General features: G+C 56.3%; 1 protein-coding gene across 1 annotated transcript in view; it reads left to right on the top strand.

Annotated features, from left to right (window-relative positions):
• The first annotated feature begins 3,528 nt into the window (after nucleotides 1-3,528).
• Nucleotides 3,529-6,790, top strand: part of LHFPL2 (LHFPL tetraspan subfamily member 2) — a 128,819-nt gene continuing 125,557 nt past the window's right edge. Inside the window, exon 1 of the mRNA XM_087815428.1 lies at nucleotides 3,529-3,555. The gene's annotated coding sequence lies outside the window, so the exon portion shown is untranslated. The remainder of the gene's footprint in view (nucleotides 3,556-6,790) is intronic.

The raw sequence follows: 6,790 nt of genomic DNA, 5'->3' as shown, positions 1-6,790 counted from the left end.
AATTCATTCCAACTGTAGGCTGAGTGACCTGCAGGGTGGACTGCCAGAGTCCAAGAGCTTCAGCATTTCCTTAGCGTCAGGATCAACTTCATGATCTCCTGATCCAGGGCTGAAACCTCAGGGACACAGTTATCTCTCTGCGCCCTGGGGCTTGATGGAAATACCTGTCAGGGGCCTCTTTGAACCTGCTTCATCAGGTGTGGGACATACCCTGCTATCTTACTGCGAGCTTCTTGCTGGGAACAAGGACTGGCGATCTCCTCGCACACGCGCTTGTGGGTGTGGAAGTTGTCGCCCAGGCGTGTGTGGGACTTCTCCATGATGACCCTGGCCGCCTTCTTCATGGTCTTGGTGTGAACGTGCCCATCTTGGTGGATCCCTGGTGAAAGAGCCTGAGAAAACTTTGGTTTTTGGTTTCCCAGGTGGTTCTCCTGTGAATTCAACAGCACAAGGTATAAATGGGTGTAAATTCCCTAATTAACACGTCCCAGTAGGTATTTGCTGTCAGACATTGTGAAAGATACGAAACCATAAGGCTCGACTCTAGCCCTCGAAGAGATTAAAATGTAGATGAGGCATCAATTCAAGCTGCATACGTATGAAACGTGAAATATCACCAAATTACACGAGGGGAGACAGTTTTGTGTTTCTCTTTGTTCACTGATGCATCCCCAGGGCCTGAATTACCCCTGGCATGCAGTAAGTGCTCAATAGATGTGTGGAATGAAGCACAGTCTCCTTTCTAAGCAGAGCAGTAAGTGCAGTCTGCTCTGGCGCCAGCATATTTCTGTAACGAGAGCATACGTAACACTGCTTAGCTCATTCATGATTGATACGTAGGGAAAGGATATTAGCAAAATGGGGTGGTTGTGTTGGTTCACATGCACTTGTTCTCAGCACCTCGTATTTTGCATCATCAAGAGCAGCTGCAAGCAAAACACATGGCAGGACGTGAGTGGCAGAGAGCGCACGTGCTATGCCCGATGCCCGTTCACCTGATGCACTTTCTCTTGCATTGGTTTAGCCGTGAGCTCTAACTGGGAATAGCTTATCGGGAAGAGGGAATTCACCTCTTATTTGTACATTTTGTGCTCATCTTCCTAAGTCTGCACCCTCGGACAACTCTCCTCCCAATCTCACCTCTTCCCTCCACCTTTTAATAAAGTCCTATATTTATGTTTACTGTAATGTTTCTTAGGAATTTAACATGGCTCATAAACTCTTGCTGGTATGGCTTTTTGGAATGGTTGCTGGTTTTTTTGTTTGGTTTTGTTTTTGTTGTGTGTGTGTGTGTGTGTGTGTGTGTGTGTGTGTGTGTGTGTGCTGAGGTCCTGCTCAGTGAAGAAACTTCACTGGGCATTTGGGGGAATACAAAGAAATGTAAGACTTAGGTCCTGCCTTCAAATAATTACAGCCCAATCGAGGAGGCCGTCACTGTAACCCTTGTGCATTAGGCCTGCAATAAGCACCTATCTGTATTAGTCTGCCAGAGCTGCAATAACAAAATACACAGACCAGGTGGCTTCAACAGCAGAACTGTATTTTCTCACAGTTCTGGAGGCTAGAAATCCAAGATCAAGGTGTTGGCAGGTTTGGTTTTTTTATGGGCCTGTCTCCTCAACTTGCAGATGGCCACCTTCTCACTGCGTCTTCACATGGTTTCTCCTCTGTGCACGAGTGTGTCTCTGGTGTCCCTCTTTTTAAAATTTTTTACTTTTAATTTTTATTGAATTTATTGTAGTGGCATTGGTTAATAACGTCATTTAGGTTTCACGTGTACCGTTCCATAGTACATCATCTGTATATTGCACTGCGTGTGTGTTCACAACCCCAGGAAGGGTTGCTGTTTTTGTTAGCGCTCTGGTTGCAATGTTACATAGATTTTTGAGTAGTTTGTTCCTAACTCTGTTTTCCCCATAAACCTTGTTATTTCTGTTGTATGATTTCAAAAATGGGAAGAACGCACACATCCTTTTATAGAAGAAATGTACTACGAACTTCATTTTCAATAAAGCTAAGGGGGACTTGGCTGGGAGAGAAGATTGGGGAGAGCACTCCAGTCCTGGCAAGGGCATCAGAAACTCCCCCATGGACACAGTGAGGAACCTTCTGCGGGGAGGGGAGGGCGCCCGGCTGGGGAGGGCACCGGGCTCCGAGGAGCTGTAGGAAGATGGTTTTGAATAGAAAAGTTTTAGAGTAATTCAGAATTCCGTGTCAAAGAGCTTCCCCAGCGGGAAGCGGCCTGCCTGAAGGGTGTTCTGGAGCCCTTAGCCTGCAGGCTTGCTCGGGCGCATGGTGCCCGCGCCAGGGACAGCCAGGGAGGGGACCACTGAAAACATCGGCCTCGAAGTGCCGAGAGCCGGGAGGGTGGCCGTGGTCTTGAGGACGGGGCAACTGGAAAGACCTTAGCAGCGAGGAGCCCGTGGGATCAGCTATTGGCAACGGAGGGCAGAGCCCCAAACTGACCGCTGGGGCCTGAGTTCAGGGGCTGGACACAGGTGTCCCAGGCAGGGGGCTGAGAAGTGGGGGCAGGAGGACGTCTCACGGGGAAAAAGACTCTTAAGAAGGGTTTGCTCGGCCAAGTGCCGCGCCCTGACGTTTAAACCTTAAGGACTAGGGATGGTGACCCTCACCCGCGGCCGCGGGGCGGTGCTGGGCGTGGCGCTCCCGCTCCGCGCAGGGACGCTCCCAGGCTGCGGGCGAAGCGCCCGAGGGGTTCGCGCCCGGGGCGGGGAGGGCGCCCAGGGCCCCAAGCAATCCCCCGACGCCCGTCCGCGACGGTTCTCCCGGGGCACTCCCGGGGCCGGGACACGCGCCCCGAGCCCCGCCGGGAGAGGGCGACGCCGGGGTCCAGGCGCCCCCAGCCCACCCCGCCTCGGGCTCCCCGCGACCCCGGGCGCACCTTCTCCCCGCCCGGCCCGCGCCTGGGGCACGGCCCGGGGCGCTCGGAGCCCGCGGTCCCCGCAGCCCGGCCTCCCGGCGACCCCGACCGCGGCCCCGCCTCCCGGCCGCGCGGCGCGCTCCCCAGACGCCCTCCGACCCGCCCCGGAGGTCCCGGCGGGCCCGGGGGCTTCGCAGGAGCCCGGGAGGCGCCGCCGGGGGCGGGCGCGGGGACCGGCTCCCAGGCCCCGCCGCGCCCCTCCCCCGGGGCCCCCTCCCACACCCGCGCGGCCCCGCAGGACACTCCCCTCCGGAGGCCGGGCCTCGGCCGCCCGCCCGCGCCCCGCCCGCGCCCGGGGAGCCCCGCGCCGACCCCTCCCCCGGACGCCGGCCGAGCGCGGGGCCGCCGGCGATGGTGACTGGGCAGCGGCGCGGGGCTCGCCGCCTCCCTCCGCCCCGCCCTCTTCTCCGCCCCCGCGCCAGCCCCGCGGCCGCCCGGCCTGGCCCGCGCCCCCGCCCCGCCCCGCCCCGCCCCGCCCGCGGACCCTCGCCCCTCGCCCCTCCTCCGCCTCCCTCCCCTCCTCCTGCCCCAGCGGCCGGCGGGCGCGGAGCGCGGCGGCTGCCGGAGGCGTAGCGGGAAGCCGGCCGGAGGCTGCGCGGGCGCCGGGCCGGCGGGTGAGTCGGGGCCGCGGGACCCGCGCGCTGCGGGAGTGAGAGCCCGCGCCCCGGGCCGGCGGGGTCGGCGGGGCTGGCGGGGCGGGCAGGGCACCGCGCCGGAGCCGCCGGGACGGTGTCCGCGCCGGGAAGCGGCGGGAGCGGCGCCCTCTGCTCGCGCCGCGGCCGCCGGCGGCGGGAGTGGAAAAAAGTTGCGCCTGGAGCAGCGCCTCCCCGGGAAGCCGGCGCGGCCGGCGGGAGGGTCCCGGGCGCAGCGCGGCGCCTGGTACCGCGCCCGGGGACCCGGTGCCGCGCGGGGGTCACGCGGGCTGGAGGAGCGGGCGCCGGGTGGGCAAGACCGCGTCTGGGGCGCGCGGGCTGAGCCCGTGGGACGGGGCGAAGGGCCGGGGAGGCCGCGCGCGTCTGGATGCCTTCAGGCACAACTCTTTTCTTTTCCTTTCCCTTCAGCGGTCTAGTGTTCTTTGAACTCTCAAAAGCAAAAGGCTTTTCTACAGCCCCGTTCAACGTTTATTTCTGGAGGGTCCTGAGTTTCCTGAGCGTCCAAGGGCGATTTCAGTGGGAGCAGATGGGAGGGAAGACCAAGTCTTACCCCCCCCCCGTCCCCGCGCCCCCCCCCCCCCCGGGCGTTTCCCGCGTCTCCCGGTGTCTCTACGTCGGTGTGTGCCTGCCTGTAGGCTGCTATCAGGGACCCACATGTAAAACTAGAACCGTTTGAAATCGCAAAGCGGCCCCTGCAGCCGAGCGTGCGCCGGACCGGGGACGAGCGGGGCGGGGCGGGTGGCGCCCGCGCTGCGGGTTAACCGGGAGCCGCCGCCCGAGCTCCGCGCACGCCAGGTGCAAGCGGTGCTCGGAGGCTGATTTCCTAGGCATGGCCCTTTTCTGGTCTCTTCTACGGGTCCTCGTCAAAAACAGCTTTGGCTCAGCTGTTGAGCATCAACCTGTGATCCCGGAGGTCGCGGTTCGACTCCCGGTCGCGGCTCCTGCCGGGCTGCGGGCTCCGTCCCCAGCAGGGGGCGTGCGGGAGGCCGCCGATCATGACTCATCCCTGATGTTTCTCGCTCGCTCTCTCCCCCTTCCTCTCTCTGAAATCAATAAAAACATATTTTTTAAAAAAACATGACTTTTCCTTTTCAAGTTTTAGAGAGAGAGGAAAACATGCTGGTGGGGAGAGGAAATGTTGCAAAGATAGAGAAAGGAAATAAACCCCAAGATTCTCGTTTCTTTCTGCTCTCATGCGGTGGTCGCCTTGTTATTAATCCATGTCAGAAATCTGATTCTGATGAAATATTTGATACCAGATAAAGCCCCATGTTAAAATAGTATTTCCCCCAAGTGGTCACACAGGGAGCAGGTGTGTGGCTGGTTGTGGTTCGCAAAGGGCGCAGCAAACATTTGATGCCAGGAAATAAGACAGCCTGTGTGTTACCAGAGCCGATGGGGGTAGGAGGGGGGGTCCTTTGTCTTCCGAGAGGTTCATTTAGGAAGAGTATACTCTGCAAATGAACATTCTTGAATATAATTTGAGTCATGATGCATGAACCAGTAATTGGTTGATAGAAAGGAACAAGGGTATTTGTGGATGAGACCCAAGGGATGCCTTCTGGGAAGATGTGTACTGTTCATCCGTGTGGTGGGCTCAGAATTGATGGCCTCTGTCACAGAGATGTGTGGACTGATGAGTTAAAGAGATTTGGGGGAATATAGTGTTTGGGCGAGGCAGGAAGGAAAAGTCCATAGTAGAAGATAGAAAAACAATATGTAGAACAGTACATACCTCTTTTTAATGAACAGTGTATCTCTACAGCGTCTCAACTTTTTTATTGCAAAGAATTGGCAAAGTAGGAGACCCAGATTGAGGCTGTTGAGTTCCCAGAGGTGTCACTATCTCAACCGTGGACAAGTTACTTAATTTCTCTCAGCCTTGGTTTCTGTGTTTGTAAAATGGTAGCGATAAGAGTCCAAGTCAAAGAATCACCTTGAAGATTAACTGTGATTACTTTTGTGTAGGACTTGGGTGGTATCTCGGGCTAAGTGCTCAGAAGTGTTAATGATGGCTGTCAAGTGTTTCAAACACCCAGGAAAAGGCAGTGCCATTCTAAGAGGTGGGATGCAAGGACACCTGATGTTAGAGCGAGCAACTGCTGCTGACGGCAGACCCTGAGTCGAGGCTGTACCCATGCCCCGGCAGTGCTCACCCAGGGTCTTTCTAGAACTTGCAGGCTGCATCCTTTTGGCCCATTCTCGCCAGCCTTTTTTGGGACTCCCGTTCCAGGGAGAGAGTGTGTAGTACAGGCTCTGTGTTGCCCTGAGGACCAGAGCCCAGGTGTGGTTTGCAATTCCAGGCTTCACTACCCGCTTGCAGTGTTAAATTCTCATGTTCCAGGTCCCACCAAACTTAATATCCAGATTGTATCAAGGGGAAAGAAAAAAACCTTTCATGGTGGACATGGTGAGTGCTTCTCTTGGGAATCCTAAAAGCAGTGTTTTAACTCAATGCTTACTCCTCGTAGAAAGATACAAATAGCAAGTAAATAATCTCCAGAATTTATCCCAAAAAGCAACTTTAAAGTATCTCTTGAGGTTAATGATACATTGCTCAGTTTTTACTAAGGTTGTACCTAAGAGCAGAGTAAACAAAAGGCATTCTTAGCAAAACAGTATTTTCTGAGCTGGGGAACTATGCTGTATATTGCCTTTCTAATTTGGGAGGAATGCCAGTTTGTTTGCTCAATCACCCGTTCTTTTATCCTGTCCTTCGGCAAATACCCACGGAGCCTCTCCCATGGGTCAGGCTCGGTTCTGGCTTCTGGTAACATCAAGAATGAAGAGCAAGCCTCTCCTCTCACAGAGCACACATTCTAGTTGGAGAAGCAAACCTGTGTGCAAAGGACCTCCACAGACCCTGGAAGCTTCCTTTTTGATTCGGAAGAGCCTGCACCTGGAAAGCAGCGAGCCAGGTGTGCTGCTCTTCCGCAGGCCAGCCTGACCAGAGGGAGTGATCTGGCTGGGGGCGGTGGCAGGGCAGCCAGTCTCCCATAGGGATAGGAGACAACAGGGAGCCTATTTCCTCCTGCGCTTTATAAAAGTATGTGTCCAGTTGGAGCCGCGGCTGACTGGAGCCACCAGCCCATGTGCCACAAAAACAAACAGCAGTTTTTCTCAGAGGTGAGACTTCTCAACCTTAGAAAGGCAAAGAAGGAATTAAAGGTCAGATCTTATCCACTTAAAAAACCCA

Source organism: Miniopterus natalensis, chromosome 3 (assembly GCF_054644295.1).
Source record: "Miniopterus natalensis isolate mMinNat1 chromosome 3, mMinNat1.hap1, whole genome shotgun sequence".
NCBI lineage: Eukaryota > Metazoa > Chordata > Mammalia > Chiroptera > Miniopteridae > Miniopterus > Miniopterus natalensis.
The sequence above is the reverse complement of the archived record's forward strand: the minus strand, read 5'-3'. Positions and strand labels throughout refer to the sequence as shown.